General features: G+C 38.5%; 1 long non-coding RNA gene across 1 annotated transcript in view; it reads left to right on the forward strand.

The window, feature by feature from the left end:
* Positions 1-14906, forward strand: part of LOC146432310 (uncharacterized) — a 32881-nt gene extending 17975 nt beyond the window's left edge. The window contains exons 3-4 of the long non-coding RNA XR_014854545.1: positions 9725-9851; positions 14360-14906. This is a non-coding gene — a long non-coding RNA (uncharacterized LOC146432310). The remainder of the gene's footprint in view (positions 1-9724; positions 9852-14359) is intronic.
* Positions 14907-19569: the final 4663 nt, after the last annotated feature.

Here is a 19569-nt window from a genome sequence, read left to right on the forward strand (position 1 = left end):
ATTGGGATTTAGAGTGATATCACTGTTCTTTCATTTATTTCACCGAGTAACAAGGGAAACAGCACTTTGAATGTAGTACTAATGAATAAATAATGCACTCATTTGAAAGCTGGAGTTGAGATTGAGAAATATATCCAGTATTTTTAGTGGGTCTGAGGTTCCATTAATGTGCCAGCTCTGAGGGAGGAGCCATGCAGGGAGATGCAGAGGATGTCCCTGTGGCCTTGTCACCTGCCCTGGGCACAGGAAGGCAAGCCCAGATGTTCCTCCCACATTTTTGCTGGCAGTGCCTGTGCTCCCCAGGCATTATTGAACTTTTCCAACTAAGGCATGTGACAAAAAGAGAATGTTAAGATTTGTTTGAAGCTGTGACTCCTTTTATTTGGCATCCACACACCACCTGCCTCAGGCTCAGGTTTGGCTGTATCCTGTGAGGTCCTTGCCCTGCTAGAGCAGAGCACAGTGAGGGATGGCCAGTCCCTCTAGGGAAGCTCTGCCCACTTCCAGTGCCCTGTGGCCATGTCCTTGGGCTGTTTGATGGACTTTGCACAGACAGCTCTGGTCCATTTTGTTGTCAACAGACAGTTCTGTCACTGCAGTAATGTGCAAACTTTCTGGGTTGGGTGAAACACTATCTGGTCCTCTAAACATCAAAGATGATCCAGGAGCAAAGCACTTAAAAGTTATTTCTTCTAGTCCTAATACATTCTCCTTACTTCATTCTGTCCACGTTCCTTTGCAGTTCTTTCCAAGCAATAGTCTGGGGATGGAGCAGACCTGCTTACAACATTCCCTTGGCTGTCCAGAGTTTCTCTCTTTGTTCAATCTCAGCACAAAAAAGCTATAATTTGTTGCCTTGTGCAGCTCCAAATACACTGTTGCTGATTATTTTTCCTAATATTTCGAAAACAGGATGGAAATCTGTCATGTGCATCTCTTCTGTCTTTAATATGCCTTGCTAACAGAATCTGTAAATGTCTAGAAGCTGTGATGAATATTTCTGTTGATTTGGAGGAGTGCCTTCCATAAACAGGAGTTTGTGGAATTTCCCCTCCCCACTTCTGTGGATTGTAAATTCTCAATGAGTAACTGAGATCAGGTCACAATGGGACGAAATCTGTGAAAGATTATTGATTTCTTCTAGAAATGAGGAAATTTGTAAGCCATGACATGCACTGTAATATTGGTCCTGTCTGGCAGATCACCTGCTTGGATCAGTGGTTCTTTATGCATGCAGTAATTTCAGGATCCTTATCATCATTCAGACATGAAAAATTATTTTTAAATAGATATGTAATAGACTTAATTTTTATAAAATGAATATTTGCAGTTAGCATCAACAAATACATTTCATTTCATTTGATGTTTGTGTTTTTCCTTGTTCCTAACTATTAGATAGATGAAAAGCTTTGAATCCAGCTTGAAATATGTTATTATATATCCTACATTAGGTATCTTTGAAATAGCATGTGTGGGTGTTTATGACAGTTTTGAAGATTGATGATTGACAGTCATTCCCATAAAAAGTAGTAATATGAAGAATCACTTGTTTCAAGAATGCTGAGAACATTCCTTACTTTGATTTTCATTCCTTCTCTTCTGAAACCTGAAAAACAGTTTTATTTTCTAAGAAAAGGGAAATATGAACAAAAAGACACTCCATTAGGCTGACCCACTTTTTTTTCTATTTTAATGTGTGATCTAAAAAATCAGCTTATATTCTGCCTCCTAATGTCATACAGAGTACTTTTTTGTTGTAAAAAAGGTCTTGTTTTAGTGCAGGTCTTGTTTATTGTAAGCTCAATACTACATGATCCTGACTACTCCACAAAACCTCAGAAAGGCAAAGCAACTAGAAAATCAATGTAAGGAAAAGGTGATTTTGTTAAGCAATCCCTTCCACAATGGGTGTGGAAACCTTTTTAAAGATATGTAGTTGTATTGCTATAAAGAGGTAGAAGAAGCACCTACATTATAGGAGTGTGTAATAGAAATGTAGGCAAACTTCTAGCTCTGCCTTTGCCCTGCTTAAACTCCACTTCCTATTCAACCTCTAAGAGCCTGACTAGAACCTTCACCTTCCTCAAAAAGTGCTTAATTTAATATCTCATGAAAAAAGAATATCTCTAGGATCACAAAAATAAATTGTCAGCATAAAAATAGCAAAGACATTTTCCTGTTGTCTTACAGGACAGATCACTTCTCTGCATCCAGGAAGAGAAGTAAAAAGTAAGACCCCCATTGTGTATATGTGTCTTTTAGCCTAGTCTTTTCATGTTTAAAACAGTAGCAATGATAGCACTCCAAATAATATATTATTTTTAAGGCTTTCTAAGTTCTGTTTTTCAATTGACTTGGACATACATAGTTGCTAATAAGAGGGAAATTCTGTGTAAGTCTCCTCATGTTACACAGTTTACAAATAATAACTAGGCTCTGCAGAAATGAAATATTTCTACTCATTTTGTGATGAAAAATTGTGCATCTTGCAGTCTGAAACCTTTTATGCTTTATACACAGTAAAAATCACTATATATTTCTAGGTTACTAGTACTAGTACTTGCTCCTGTCCACATTTTGTGAACAGGAGCAAAATGCCACAATTTTTGGTAGCTTCTGGGGGATAGCTTTGTGTGTTTTAATAGGAAAAATGTGGTAATGTGTTGAAATATTGATAAATAACTTGTGAAGAAACTTAGTTACTGGCATGCTCTGAATGACCTGTTGTCCTCCCATCATAGTAAGACTTCATCATAGTATGAATCACTCAGGAGTCCTGAAACAACACATCTCAAGTAGCATATACCTTTACATTTCAGAAGAGTGACAAACATGGTATTTTACAGTGCTGTGCATGACTGATGATGCAGGAATAAGTAGGAGTAGGAAGTACACTGGAGTTATAAAGATGTTTTAAATGAAACCTGAAAAGCAATCAGCTAGTGAATTTTATTTTCTGCTTGTTTTGTGCTTGAGAGAGTGGGAGCAAAAACCAGGCATCGTTTCAGTCCTCATGACTGTACTTTCCTGGCATGTATTTACAGGAGGACAGAATCTATTTCTGTTCCTATATTTGAAAATTAGAGACTTAGATCTATGGGCCATCGGCATCCATTTTTACAAACCAATGCCAGTGTGAGGTTTCCTTTTGGAAAGACTGTACACAGGTAAGGCTCAACCTCTGCAACTCTTTTCCCATCAGCTTCTGTGACGTGTTTGTGAATTTAGTGACACAAGAAACACCAAAGTTGGTGGGGAAAAGATAACCTTAGGTAAGGCTCCACTATCTCTCATGGAGCACAACTGATTTAGGAGACTGTTGGCAGCCTCACATCTGCCACCAGCATTTTATGAAAGCTCTTGGGCCCAGATCAGTTTACAACCAACTTTATATCATGACTTCATAAACAGTTCCAGTGGTACAACTCAGAATGAAATAAATTGCAACAGGAGATGGGAACAGTGTCCCAATGCAGATTTCCTTTTGGGAAACTGAGCTGAGGTGTGCTCACAGCCATCCTGCTGGTTACCTCCACTAACAGCAGGAACAGGAGAAGGATGCTGGAGCTGTTTCTGCAGTGCTGGACCATAGGTTGATATATAAGAGCACCTTCCTCTAGGCTGAACATGGTTATCTTATGCACATTGATCTTTGGTTGAGCTGCTGGACCTTCTTCCTCAGTGTCCTTGCATACCAATCCTAACTCTGTCAGGAACAGTTATGTATTTGGTAATAGAGCTAAAACTATATCTCTGTATTCAAATAGGTGAGCAGATACTGGCAAGGAGGGAAACAGTCACTGACACAAGGAAATCCTACCAGGCACATTGTTTTAATAGTGATCATTTCACATGTTCATGTGAAATGTCTCAGTACAGCTCTAAGAGAGACATTTTTAAATGCTCCCAGCCTAATTTTTCAGACCATATGACTGGACAAGATAGCATTCTTTAAAACAGGAATTTTCCTAAAGTAACCCTTAGGACTTTACATGTACTCTGACTCAAACCAGTTTGGAATCTGATCAGAAGTGCAGTCTGTTGCTGATGCAGTTCTAGGATCTATTTTCTCTAGTTGTGGAGGTGACTGTGAAGGTTCCCTGACCTCTGGGTCACAGACCTCACCTTTACTGTGCTTCTACAGATTTTTGTGAGGCCACTTCTCTAGACTGCAGCACAGAAAAGAGGATTAACTGCAACACAGGAACAGAAATGAACAGTCAGCATTTAAAGGAAATACAAGAATTTTTATGTCTTACTGTCAGAAAAATGTCAGGTAATTACACCTTGAGCTACACCAAGATTGCATTTCAGTGATTATTAAGACAACAGATACCTTTGAATTTGTTTCTCAACTGTCTCTTGCCTGTAAAAGAGCGAGTTTATTGTCAGATTCACTAATGGCTTTAAACAGCCTTTATTCCGTTTTATAAATCAGCCATAACTGCAGGAAAACTGGGACCTAAACCACTGTTCAAGTGAATGCTTTTTGAGTTTGGGTGTGAACAGAGAACTTAAAAATATTTATGTGTGGTATGTAGGGAAGAGGTGCTGTGCATGGGCATCAGCAAAATCATTCACTGAGACAGTGGGACCAAAGCACAGAGTGCCTGGAGCACAGAAACTGTGCTTTGAGTGGATAAAGCCTTTTGTTTCGGGGTGAAGGGTTGGGTTTGGGGTGGTTTGTTTGATAAAAAGCAGCCAGTTCAAGTGTGTAGCTCACACATTAACAGTGTCCGAGCTAGAATATCTTATGACTGTGCAAAGATTCCCCCCCCACCCCCCAAAAAAGGAAGACCCAAATTCTGGAGTCTCCCAGAAGTCAGAAAGCACAATTGGTATCTACTAGTGGCATTTATGATCACTCTTTTGAAACAAATTGAGCAAAAACCCATTTTTCCTTCCTTCTAGCTGGAAAGTTCTGGCATTACCATGGGTAAGTGACACAAGTTATAGGAAAGGATTTCTCAGGAGCTGTCCTTTTCTCATTCATGTATATGTACATATGCACTGTTGTACCCGAGCTTTCAAGCATCATGTGTTTGTTTAAAAGAAAAGGACACACACCTTGAAAATCAGTTGTCAAACAAAGTGCTTGAATTCCAGCTGAGCAGGATTCCCAAAAGAGCAATCCTTGCCAGTTTGTATTATGGAAAAGCCTAATTCTGACACGCTGTTCTGTGTAGCCTTGTCCACACACTAAAGCAGCCTGAATTAATTCTCATGTTCGAGTCAATCAGCTTGGGAGTTTTCCTGAAGGCAGGTGTTTCAAAGTGCATGCAGTTTTAATGAAAAGTGAAGATTGCTGTTTTCAAACATGTAGACCTAGAAAGAGAATTTCCCAGAGGCTGCTGTACATATACTAACCCATTAACAGTGAAAAAAGTAAGATGCTCTCCAGTGTCAAGCATGTCTGGTAAAACAGCTTTACAAAAGCAAGAAGCTTGTCTCTGATCAGCTCTCTTTTCCCCTTTGTGTGATGCTGTCATGCAGGCTCAACACTAAAATATTGTACTTTGTGGGTTTGCTGTGACACCGTTTGTCATTTCGGTGTTATCTCGTTACTCCTTGACTCTTTGTTCTCACTGAATATTGTTTCTCATTGTGATGGATTTGGTCTTCTTCATCAAGAAATTAGGAAAGGACTTTAGTGGGATTAGGCTGCTAACCATAAAACAAGGATTTTTCAAATCTTAGAAACTTGGTGTGCTTGGTTCACTAACACTGAGTATTAGTATCTGCATTGTGCTTGTTTAGCTAAGAGAGCAATGAGGGAATGTTTGAGAGGTAACATTCTATGGGGACAGACTGTCCTTAGACATTGTTTATATTTATTTAGCTAATAAACTCACATCATAAAACAGTTTCAGTCTACATAAACTGTTTTCAGAAATTACTTTGAGAATATCCATGTAAGGTGAGTTTGGGTGTAGATGAGGACAAACCAGCATCTCAAGCATGCCGTGTATATTCTAAGATGAATAGGAAGATCTTTCGGTGTGGTCTGATTGCATCACCGATGCACCCTGCCTATTGAGGCAACTTGCTTGTGCAGCTGTTTGATATAAATTCCTCGCATATGTCTTAGTCCAGTTGGTTTATTTTTATAAACAATAAATAGCCCAACATTCCTGCAGTGTTTCCCTTCCCTGGGACAATCCCATGGAGCCATTTGCCACGAGGACGGTGGCTCAGATTAGTGGCGTTTGCACAGATGGCGGCCATCATTTGGGAAATCTCATAAATAGTGGAACACGTGGACTTTTTCCTCCCCCTTCAACATGATCACAATAGATTATGAGGGCCTACAAATCACTACCAGATGATATTAAGTTGCTTTGATAACACTCTGGGTCCCTTCCGGTGTGATATTTTTCTTCATTAGAAAGGATAGCTCAAGCACACCAAATCCTCTTACTCTTTTCTCAAAATTTATAGATCTCAGTCTCTAAACTAATTGTTAGTTGCACAGCATGCCTTAAGCTGTGCCCAGACAGAGCAATTACATCCCCCAGCCCTGATTAAAGGCACAGAGGAAACAGAAGTGCAAAGAAAATGAAACACTCTTGGCTGTTTGAGCAGGATGTCATTGCTGTTGTTTGCCTTTTTTGACATTTGTTGATAAAAGTGAGAAAGGAGGTCAGTTATCCATCACTGACCCTTGTTCAGTGCCAAAGATGTGACAGGCTTGTCTCAGGCTACTGACTCGGTTTATGAAATTATAAACAAAAAGGGGTTTCTAGGCCAATGTGCTTCTTTTCTATTAGCAGCTCAAGAATTTCTTCATTTTCCCCCTGCTAAATTATATTGCTTTCTGCATCTTTTATACTCATTTGCTTCTGTGTGTCTGCCTCAAACCACAAATATCTTTGTTCACAAATGAGCAGAGCTGTACCATCATAAAAACTACAAATTAGCTAGAACAAGGAAAAACTCATATTCAAATATTTCTGCATATTCAGGCATTTCTTATAAAATGTTTCTCACCTGTAAACTACAGCTTCTAAAAGCTGTGCTTTCTTTTTGTAATTTACCATAACTTTATGGATGCTCTAACAGTCAAAATCAAGATTTTCAAAGGAAAATGGGAAAGTACTATTTGCTTTCACCCAGTATCTTTCTGAGGTCATCATGCCCAAGTTTGTAAATGTGAAGCAGAAGTACATCTATTTTAAAGTGCTGAAGTGGCTTAAAAGTCAATCACATACAAGCATCTAAAAGTCAGATGGCAGAGAGCAGCAACTTTCTCGCATTAAATCTAAGATTGAGTTTTCAATGATGTTTCCGCTAATGTTTCCAGTCTGCTGGGAGTTATCTATTTCATAGAGCAGTGTGTAGAAAAGGCACCGTATTGTATGTTAAATATTTTAGCCAGGACTGCCAGACACTTCACATTTTGAAGTCTTTGTTTAACCAGTTTCTCTAATTGCTTTATGTGATACACGAACATTGCTTCACACTAAACAGATGGGTTGTACAAAGGATCAAGCCATAATCTCATGGTGTCTATAAGGAGTCAGAAACAAACAGCTTAAATATTTTTGAAAGTAAAAATAGAATTTTTTTCCCTAATTTCTTTCACTTCATATTCTGTTTCCTCTCTTTTTAAGACACAGAGGGGTTTTCTATGAAATGACCGCACCCAGTCCCAATGTTTGAATATCTGGTAGAGTCAGATGTACTCGAGAGTCCATAATTTATATGGCAGTTGTTGCTGTCCTTTGTGTCCTGTGCACCACGACTGAACGGAAGAGAAGCTTTCAGCAGTCACTGTCTCTTAAACTGACCAAACATCAAAGAAGTTCAGTGAACTTGAAATTACATCAGGAAGTAGATCAGACAAAACCTTGCTTGTGTGCATCTGTAGTTTCCCCAGTTTTGTGCTTTTAAGTGGATTTAGTTTCAGATATTCTGTCTGTGGAAACTGTACGCTTGCAAAACCACAGGTCACTCCCCCATGAGCCTTGGTCCCATGGACAGTTTTATTATTGGTGCTGAAGGCTGACTGATCTGGCATTAGTAGAATAATACAGTAAATAAACAGCATGTAATAAATTAGAGCTTCTCACTCTGAAGTCTTTGTTTAACCAGTTTTTTAATTGCTTTATGTGATACACTGGCACAGACAGCTTCACAGTACAAAGATTGGTTGCACCATGGATCAAATCTATAATCTCATGCTGGTTGTAAAAAATAAATACAAAATAACAAGAAACAAATTAAACAAAACTAACAAACTATTTAAACAAAGTGCTTATGGCCTAAGGTCCCCACAAAACTGCTGTAACTAATGATTGAACATTGCCAGCATGGGAGTCAGTGAGTTTAAGACCCTACAGAGGAAAGCAAGCATGAAACCTTGTATTACATTCCCACAAGAAGCAGTGATGAGCAGAAACCTATTTTCAGGTGCAGTGAGTATCTATCCTTCTCAGATAATCAGAACTATAAAGAGTTATTTAAGATGATATTTCCTAAATGCAGATTGCCTCATGCTTGAAGTGATCCTTAAGCTAGACCCCTTGTAGAAAAGATATGTCTCTGTTCCACTATCATTTTACCAATCATCACGAACTAGTGGTGCTGAAGAAGCCCTGGAAAAAAAAATCCAGCTAGAGCTGAGAGAAGTGTTGACTCCTCTTTTCTTGGCCAAAGCCCTCACAGATTTTCCCTGGATTCCTTTCTGTAGCATGCCTATATATGTGTTGATCTGTGCAGTTCAGAAATCACAGAGTCAGCTAAGGAGTTTTTGGTAGACAAGGAGAGTGAAAAAACTCTGTTTTTTCTGTTTCCTTGTTGTTTAAGAACCTCACAAGAAAAAGGAAATCCACTCTGACATTCTATTTTCAAGCTATCTATAAATTATTTTCTTGAACATTTCCTGAAATAAACAGAATGCACAAGGTCTGACAGCTCTCCACATGTGCTTTTGGTGCAATGGGTGAATGTAACTACTGTTCCTGCAAGACAAGGCAGAAGTGAGACATTACATGCCATGTGGGAGAGGCTGTTAACAAATTGGTGGAAATGGTTACGGTTTTCAACTTGTCAAGCATCATTTTCTTAGCTTGATGACACCTTGTAAGACCAATAAATAATTTATGGGGTATCTAAATGTTTCAAATAGGAGTTTAAGGACTGGAGGAAAGAGGTCTAGGGTCTCATAGTTAATCCTATTCGAGCAGCTTCTTATTAAAACAGCCCTCCACAAATTGATTACAGCTGCAATCCCTTTTAAGCAGGATTATTTAAAAATCCCAATTATAAAGACTATTTGTAAAGAGTAAAATACTTAGTGTCAGTTTTGCATGGAGACTGTGGCTTGACTCAGTTGGCAGAAGTGGGTTATCCTTTTCCTGCCTTTCTTTCCAGGAGAATCTGCTCTTGGTGGGCATTTCAAGCTGTGGCTTTAACACAGTTGCTGCAGAGGAGTTAAGTTTCTTTTCTTGCCACTTGTGCTCCCTGGCTGCCTCTGCTGGGCCACCTCTGCTAGGCTCAAGCTTGGCCTTTCCTTCTTTTGGCTCTTCTGCTCAATTTCATCTGACACAAAGAACTGATATTTAAAGTGCCACCTAATTCAGGACTTGATTCTGTGATCTTTTGATAGTGTTTCCCCAAAAGGTCATATCTTCATTCTTAGAATTTATGTATACAACCTACAGTGAATGTGAGTGAATCTATGGGGGAAAAGGGGCTAATATGGTGGTGTTTTAACTCATTTTAGGTGCCTAAGACCACTTCTAAAAGCTTCTTTGCAGCATTCTGATGACATAAGCAGTAATAAACCCACTGATGAAGACAGTTTCACAACAGTTTTGCAACTCTGGAACCATGCGAAGGAACCAGGACAGGTCAATGGACTTGATTCTGTGGTCTATATCCAGAAACATTTCTAAAAATCTGACTCTGCCATTTTATTTTAAAATATTCTGGTGAGTTCAGAGGGATTCATATAATACACTGTGACTCTAAGACAAGTTTTCTTACAGCTAACCTATGTAATACATCATGTTTGCATTTTCAAATAGCATGACCTCAGTTGTACTCTCTCAAAGAAGTAATGCCCCTTCTGAAACTTCAGTCACCAGAGACTGTTGCTTGAACTGCTGTGAAAAAGCTTATTTTCTTATGGCAGTAATGTTTGAAGGAGTGTATATTAAATAAATATTTAAGAACAGCCTTAGAAAGAGAGTTGTAAATTTGTAAACATGAGTACTTAATCAAGAAACTGAACACTTAGAGATTTAGTCAGGGACAGAAACATACCCTATAGCCATGTGTCTAATCAAAATTAACCAAGTCCTTAAAGAGTGAATGCTTGTAATGAGCTGCTTGAGAATAAGCTGAGAATAACCACAAATAATTCTCTGAATACAAATACTCTTTCAAGGAAAAGTTGAACTGCTTCTGAGCAGCTAGGGGATAGAAAAACAAACAAAAAAAAAAGGTGGCATTTACCAAATAAACTCTTCAGTTCACCCAGTTTTGCTGACCATGACAAGAGTGATAAAGGCAAACAATACTTCCTTTCATAGATAAAGGATAGCTGAGTAAGAAAGATGCTAGATTGGGCAGCTTATATTCAGGTCTCCATTTAATTACACACTCACCGTTTTGTTCTAGTCTCAATGCTTTACCCTCATGCTTTATCTGAGATTTTAGGGTTGCATTTTTCAAGGCTGAATCAACTCCAGTTAATTTTAGCAGGAGTTAAATGCAAGCCTTAGCACCCCTGTCTGTGCTTTTATTTACACAGTTGTTAATGTAGGTTGAAGCAGTTCCCTACTTCAGACAGGCATGGGAGGGCATTGGTGGTGGGGAAGCATGGGAGTAAAATAGGTAAGATCTGGCACGTGGGGTATAAAGCATCTCTCCTACTCGGCAGGTATGGTTAGTGCTGTGTCAGGTCATTCGTGCTTGTGCTCATGCCCTCAATTTTGTTTAATGACTGTATGAACACAGCAACAGGTTTTTCATTGAACTACAGAAAGGTTTGACTATTGGAAGTCTTCTGAAGAGTGCATTTTGCTTTGCTATCACTTTCCAAATAGGGTTAGGGGAAGAAACATATCAAAAAGGTTATTTGTGTTTATAATTCTTTCTTTCTGACATTTTGCCTGTTAGTTTATGAGAAAATGGGAAGACAGTCTGCTAATAAACCTTTTAGTCTAGCATCTCACTAGTCTGGGGGTTGCTCTGTGTGCTTCTTTCTACATAGACAAACATATCTACACACGTGTATGTATCTATTTCACAGGAATATCTACTCATCATGCCTTTTACAGTAGTTCCAACTTTCTGCTACATGTGCTGAGCTGTAAAGTATTAAGCCTTGTAATCCCTCAACCCCTTAGATGTGGTTTGCTGGGGGGGGAGGGCTGTAAATCCATGGTGGCAAACAAGAAAAGCCTGAAGCTGTGAGCAAACAGGAAACAAATGATCTCAATCCCAGAATGTAAACTGTCATTGACAGAGATGCATGAAAGAATCATAACAGGGAAACCTGCTGCAATTTTTCATCCAGTTACCAGCTGAATCACTGCCATTACACTGGAGAAGAAAGCTGCCAGCCCACCACTGACATGGCAGAGTTCTTTACATGTTGTGTGCACAAAGCAACCATATAGCCTGACTGGCATTTACTCCTTTTCATGCATGCAGACTGATAATTATTGTGCACTGCCTCAAGCTTACAATTAGAGGCCACCAAGAAACAAAAAATAGCTGAATTTCAAGATTAAGCCTTTTCCATGACGAGTCATATTTTCCCAGCAGGGAATATGTTGTTGCCAGTAAAAACAGCAATCACCTATGCTGTACTGGTACCAGATTAAATGCTATATTAGCTGCAGGAACAAATGGAGAATTTGCATATAATAAAAAGTAATAATAACTGTCATTGTTACTGGTGACACAATTAGAGTTGATGCTGGCTCCTGTGTCACGATGAGACAAAACACTGAGCAGCCAAGTACTTGTAATTATATATTCTATAGTAATTTTGCAGTATGGATATTCACTTTGTGTTTTAACCCTCCAAGGCTTTTCTGCTATTTCCCAAGGCTTGCAGTTTAAGTTCATAGGAGATAATTCACTTCCTTTATTGCATAAAAAATGTGCCCTGCTAAGCACATGCCCTGTTTGGCTCACTTTCAGTGGTAGGCAGAGGATAGCAAGTTACTAAAGCATTAGAAAAACACTTAGGACAAAGTAGAATACATAGAGAAGATGTTGTCAATGAGGAATGTTTAAGAGAAGGTTTTGAGTTTCTTTTTTACTTTCTCATTTTATTACTTTTTCTGTGTTGTATAGTGATGACTAAGATAAGTTGCTTTGGAAAAATCAGAGCTGCTCTGCAATAATAATCAAATCAGTCTATATATGGACATGTTTAGTGGTATGTTTATTGTAAAAATACATTGTTTTCACTTAATGGAAGATTTGAAAGGGGGAAGTAGAAGGAGAAGGAATGGCCTGAGATGAAACTTCTTGGCACACCATTAAGAACCACTTAGGAAAGTTCTATCAGCTCTGAAGGTTCCTCTTCAGCTGTTTGAACCAGGGCAAGAAAAGTCCCACAAACACAGGAGGATAAAAGAAAAAAAAAAAAAAGTAGATGGTAGATTTCAAAGGATGATCTGTTGAGAGATGAGATTGTTTGGTTTAGGAGAATTTGACTGAGGCAGAGCTGCTGTCTGGGAAGAATCAGGAGCATCAGTCCAGCTCACACTGCCAGAAACGGCACACATGTAAATACCACTATAAATAATCCTCATTTATCAGAAATCTGTGTGATTTATTGCTGGATGCAGTCTGGAAAACGAATCAGGACTACCTGGGCTCACTGGGCTTTCTGAACAAGAGAGCGAAATTTTGGGATTTATCCTGTAAGTCCAGTTTTGATCTGAGGGTGTGGTTACTGCCTTGTGGATCATTTACAGTAATTAACAGCTTGCAGAAAATTGGAACATCTCATTGAGAGATTTAAATAAGTGTCTAACTGGATGCTCAGCTGAGCTTGGTTAGGTGGGATATAGCCAACCCATTCTTCTGAAGCTGTTAGCTATGATATTAATTCATCTGGACAGTGAAACACCCCTGAGTGAAGGGAAATATAGAAAGTAAAGGACAAACTTCAAAAACTCGTGCCACAAAGCTGTTTTGTTCTGCTGCTGCTTCTTTGCCTGTGGGTTTAATGCAGCACAGAAATCATCCTTGGCCAACCATGAGAGCACTACCCAGGCTTTCAGATGGGTTTTGTAGCTCCTCTGCAGGTGCAGCAGGGATCAACACAGGATTCAAACACAATGTGGACACTGCCAGGAAATTAGACTGAGGCAGAAATACCTGTGTGCTGCAATATTTGTTCCCTGCAGCATTCTGTCATGCTTGCTTTCATAATTTTATGAGAGCAGTCTCACATCAAAAGCTTTACTAATACAAAAATACCTGTGTATGGTCAGTCTGGAATTTGGAGGAGAGGGGTCTATGTAATGTGGACAGGGGTGTATGAAAGGAAGCACAGTTTGGCCTCAAGGGTAACCTTAACTCCTTTCCTCTACCATGTCTATACATTAATCCTTGTAGGATAGCTCAGCTGTTTGGAGAGCTTGTATGTATATATTTTGTCTATCATCTAGTATTTTAATATGCGGTTATTCAAACATTTTGAAAGGCAGATGAGGAAAAAATAGACATGGATGTAGTTTGAAGAAGCTGTTGTACATCTGCAAAGACCTCACTTTGCCTCCCATCCTGACTGAGAGCTCACATTCCCATTTAATCACAGGAACACAGCCAAAATGCCAGCTTGGGAAAGGGTTCATCTACTCTGTTTGCTAAATAAGAATGCCTCACATTCAGTACGCTGAAGATTTTACCTTTGTCCCCCTGTGACAGCAGAATGCCTAATTTCTCCCAAGATCATTCTGTATGCTCAGTGAAAACTTTTGCTGCTCCTAGTCTTCAAATCAGTGTGTTATTACTTATTTTAAACTCATTGCAGTTACTTTTGCCGTCATCAATTTTGAGTCATCAATTCATTGTGATGCCCTGACATCATTTGCCATAGCATCCAGGCATGCACTCAATAAATCTAAATGTACTCAATAACAAAAAAACCACATGAAGTATTGATGATGCACACAGGAGGCAGGATTGGCTCCTCACATAGCTACCTATACACATGAGGATGTGCAATGATATGTACCTATACAGACATACGTGTTATTCACAAATAATCCTAAACTGGAAGCATGAAAATAATAGCCCAAGGCAAGGAGGGTTTTGTACAAATCTTAACTTTGACTCTCAGGATATTCAGCAAGTTTTTCCCATGGCTTCCTACTGTCTCTTGCAGGTCACTTTTTGCTCATCTCCTGTTCTCACAAAGACAGTGTGTAGCAGAGTCAGCTATTACAAGACTCATCAGCTTCCTGTCTCGACATCAGGCTTTTCCTTCTCCCTTTAGTCTTAAAAACGCACATTTCACTGTCATCCTGAAACTGCTTAGGGTATGGTCACAGTTTTAGCATCATAGCACTCAGCAGCAGATGGGAAACTGTCTCCCAGAATGAGGGAAAATCAGCATATTTTCTATATGGGAAAGACATTGAAACCAAATTGTCATTTCCCACTTGAGAGCTGTCCAGGAGATCCTGCTATTCTGAGTCTTTCAAAATCAGATGATGGTCTCTCTTCAGTGTACCCTGGGAAAAAAACAAAACAAACCCACCACCTTTTTCTTGATGGACTCCAGAGATCTGCTGTGAGGGAAAACAGGCCATGGTTCCCAGGTGTGATCTGTATTTTATAAGCAATTTGGGAAGCCAGTGTGCAAAACCAGTAACAACTGCCAGCTTTGAGCTGGTTGATGAGATGTAACCCATTAGGGCAGAATCTTTTCAGGTCACAAAAACCACCAGCTTTTCCAGGCCACAACAACCACCAGCTTTTCCAGGCTGGGAAGAATCCTTGCTGAGGATGTCTCATTTCCAACATTGGTGCCCAAGCTTAGAGAGCACAATTCACTTCAGTGACTGTTTTGTGCAGCCACAGCTGAGCTGGGTGACAGGTTCACACCAAAAATATGTTTCAGGATCAGGAGAAAGGGGAGTGAGAGTAGCACAGTGCTTTGCTTTGAGGTGCTTGAATAAAAGTGATCACAATATAGATCACAATAACATCTTACAAAGTACAATACTTTTGCTGTATTTATTGAATTAATAATAGTGGTTTGTAGGATAGCAAATGGATTTAATTCTTCCTTCCCCCACTCCACAAGTAGTGATTGATGCATTGTTTGCCATTAAATTTAGCCCATATATAATATTTTAAGATTGGGTCCCTAAAGGAATAATTTTGTAATTCCACATCTGTGTAAATAAAAAATACATGTATATATATTTACACACACAAAACCCTAATTTTCATTTTAATTTATACTAAGACAGGTCCCACTGGAGCTGTAAAGTGAAGTTGGTTTGGTCCTGAGTGCTTATTGGAAAAAAAACCCAAACATTTTTTGTGAGAGCCTAGTCTATTCAGTGGGATTTTGCATATGATTAAAATTTCACCCATGCCATAGCAAAAATGGCTTTGATATGAAAAAGAATCAGGCATATACAGTTAAAATGTATTTACTTGTATTATTAGACTGACCTTTGGCATAATAATATTTCAGTTCTGCTGAATTGCTGTATCTCTAAACAGAATTTTTTTAACCATTTGGAGAAAATTGCAAGGTTCTTCTCCATGGCACTGACTGTATCGTTCTACCAGGATGTCTTCTTTTGTCCTAAAAACAATAACTTAGTGTAAGTAGTATTTTTTAGGTTTACTAATCAGACAGACTAATTGTATCTTTGAATCTGGGTCAACCTGCTCTTGCTTATTATAATTTGGCTCCAAATCACCCCCCAAAAAGAGGAACATTTGCAAATAATTTAGGGTCAGAAGCACTCTTATATAAACACTACAAGAATTTCTGAAAGGCCCAACAAAAACTCTATAATTTTGAATCCAAATATGTAATATATTTTGTAAAAGGAATGTATTGCTTTTCTTAAACCTTGGAGTGAACTGGAATGTGTGTGTGTCTCCAGGTGAACACATAAAAGGATTGGATAAATAGTTAGGGTTTGGGTCTTTCCTTTATTTACAAAGCTGAAACTGTCTAGACAGGGCACTTTTCCTGATTCAGTCTACCAACTAAACTTAGAAACACCATACTAATATTCAATTTTAGCTTCGTCACCGTGTCTGTACAATCCCTGCTTAGATTGCTAACCAGGGTGATTATTGCTTACTGAAACTGTTAATGTTTTGGTTGGATGTTTGTCTTCTCAAAAATGGACTGAAAGATTTTTCCCTGTAGGCTACTGAATTTTCATTGCATGTTAACTGTTTAGTTTATTTTTCAGCTCCACCATCATCCAGCAGTGAGAGAAAGCAGCTGCCACAGGAAAAAAAAAAATTTCAAATTTCTCATGGAGACTTAGAAGTTGACTTGATCCCTGGAGTATTTTTTATCTCGCAGGAGGACATTTCTTTACAAACTGATGTCTGAAAGGGCCTATACCTTCTGGCAGCACCAGGCAGCTGCTCTCAGGAAGCAGGAACTTTGTAGGATCAACATAGGAAAGTTTCAAAATAAGTTTGAGAAATATCTGTTCTTCTCAGCAGTTTGGACCTTCAATCACAGTTGCATGAACTAATATTTTCCTCCAGGTTGAAGGATGGTTTTATCATCCACCTGCACAAAGTGCTTTAGTAACACAAACTAAACTGGTTGTTATCAAGAAGGCAAAAGAAAGTCCAAAATTATGCCCACAGTTTCACGTATGTCCTCTAGATAAGGAAAGGTCTTGAGAAAATGTGTTTTGCCATAAATTATTCCTTCTAAGGGGAAAAGAATATTGAAAGGTTTTTTTTGACAAGTACAATATAAGAGATTAGTTCATTTGAGTAGAGAGAGTGCTTAAAAATGCAGCTGCGTGCAGATTTCTTAAGAAACTACAACTGACAATTGAAGAGGAAACCTAAAACAAGATTACAAAAATTAATCAGTTGGCACAGAACGGCTGACATTAATGTGTGTACTTCTTTGTTTTGAAACTAGACTGTGGAGGAGTTTTCTTATACGGAAAATTTCATCTACTTGTACTTGTCTCCTCACATAGTCAAATATTTTGTGAGACAGATCAAAAACCCTCTTTGACAAGCTCATTCCCACGCTTCTCCTTTTTAACCTGTTTTTTTCTTTTATTGGGTTTCTCCTCTTTTCCTGGAGACTTGTTCAGATAAAGAAAACTTTGCTTGGAATCTATTTCAGCAGCTCTACATCTCTTGGGCTATCAGTATTTACTGAAATATGGAAATGGAATTTAAAAAAATATCAAGGGATGGAATAAAGTGAGTTCCACCAGACTGTTAGAGGACTTTGGGAGTATGGAAAGAGTTTTGAGATTGGCATTGGTCAAGGCAGTCACGAGAAGCAGGTTCCTTGGTGAGCTCTTGCTGTATAAACTCTGAGCTCTACCCTGAAATGTTATCAGAGATTTCTCTCATACTCAAGATTCTATTTTTTTACATTACAAAGAATGCAATATTTCATAGAAAAGCTTTGGTCACAATACAAAAAATGTAAAGTGACTGGGTGTGTGTAATTTTCCTTCCACAAGAGAATAAAGCATAGTTATATAATTGAGCATACAGTTTGAATGGGTAGACTTTCTCAGTTAAACACTAGGATATATGAAGAGATATGCAAAGGGCCAACATGCTGTCTGCTTTATGGGGTGTTGTGATAATTGATAATAGTTACATAGAAAGAGTGCAGGGAGTTGGAAGACTGCAGTAATTAATGTGCACCCTGTGCAGCACCCATCACTCAGGGTTGCGTATTTATGAAATTTACTTTGAATGTTGTTTTTTTCTATCCACCTTTGCATTTACAGAATTTTTTTCATGCAGTGATCTCAAGGAACTCCTTTTGGAGCTTTACTCATGCTGATCAGGTTCTGACAAGGGGCACACTTGCAGCTGGCAGGTGAGGCATCACCAGGTGAATACTGGTGCCCACTGAGCAGCCCACAGAACTCAAAGTAACCTGCAGTGCAATGCAATCAGTGTGATTTCACTGATCAAGAAAGACTCCAAACAGTTCTCTCATTCTTCAGAATGGATGCCTTCTAAAAAATGTTGGAATTTGTAGAATAATTCTAGTTTCTTTTCTCATGTTTTTTTTCCCGTCCTAGACCTAAAATTCACTGAAAGGGTTGCAAACATGGGACAGTTTGCCCAGGAATGTGGTGGAGTCACCATCCCTGGAGGTATTTAAAAAACATGTAGATGTGGCACTTAGGGTCATGGTTTAGTAGTGGACTTAGCAGTACTGGAATAGTGGTTGGGCTTGATAATCTTAGACATCTTGTCCAAACTAAAAGATTCTGTGGTTCCAATTCAGCCACTGTTGCTTCTCTTTCATTGACACTAAAGTTATGCACCCCTGTTTGTGAACATATTGACAAATTGTGTCATTTTATGGTTGGATTTTAATTGTCCTGCTTGGTTGCTAATGGTATTTAAATGAATTAGAAAAAACTGAGTTCATGAGCTTGGTTTGATATATTCCATGAAGCAGAGTTTGATGCATTATAATTTATGCATCTGCACTGTGTAAATGGCCATTTTGTAAAGAAGTAAATATGTATGGGACATGTATAAACTCTTCTTTTGGACGAGCCTTATCAGTACATTCATGGCCCCATTTTGAAAATAAACACCTGGATTATCATGAGTACTTATTATAAACTGTAGTGATTTGAGACAGAAAACTATTTATATCATAACCAGAGGCTGCTGTTGTTTTTAAACAAAGCTCCCATTGATTTCAGTGGAGTTCCAAATTTTAAAATATCATTTTTCTGCCCTATTATGGCTATTTATTGTCTTTAGGAACTCAGAAGTTTCACCAAGTGATTCAAAGTCAAAGCAGATAAATATTCATGGAAAATGTGTCTCAGTTGTAAAGAATTTCTTTTAAAAATTACCTTGTATATTTGAGTTTCAAAATACCAAATACAATAAGCTAATGAAAATATTTCTTTTATAGGTATGTTTTGAATTAATTCTGTAATTCCTTTGAGGCTAGGCATGAGTGAATGTAAAGTTCAGACAGAAGACACACTCTTCTTCTCTGATCCAATTTCAGACTCTCTGCCCAACTGGCCTTTCATTCCCAGGCACAGATAATGAAAAGGGAGCACAATGTAGAGGGGAATGGCTGAAGTGAGCCACGCATCATAGTGATGAGGTATGCCTTTTCCTCCAAAGCCTTTTTTCTCTAAGGGGCAAAATAATCTGGTGATTACACAATAGTGTCGTCTTTGACATAGGGTTGTTTTAAGCTCTTGTGATCATGTTCATCTCTTCTTTCTCTTTTCCTTTTGTTTTTTTTTTACTTTTTACCTATGTATGCAGCAGTGTGGATCTGTGTTTTTCACCCCAAACTATTATTCTCATTTGCTTTTAACATAAGGGAATCTGGGTTTCTTTAAAGAGAAGCCT

The sequence above is a fragment of the Lichenostomus cassidix genome, chromosome 11 (genome assembly GCF_008360975.1).
Source record: "Lichenostomus cassidix isolate B80296 chromosome 11, HeHo_3.0, whole genome shotgun sequence".
NCBI lineage: Eukaryota > Metazoa > Chordata > Aves > Passeriformes > Meliphagidae > Lichenostomus > Lichenostomus cassidix.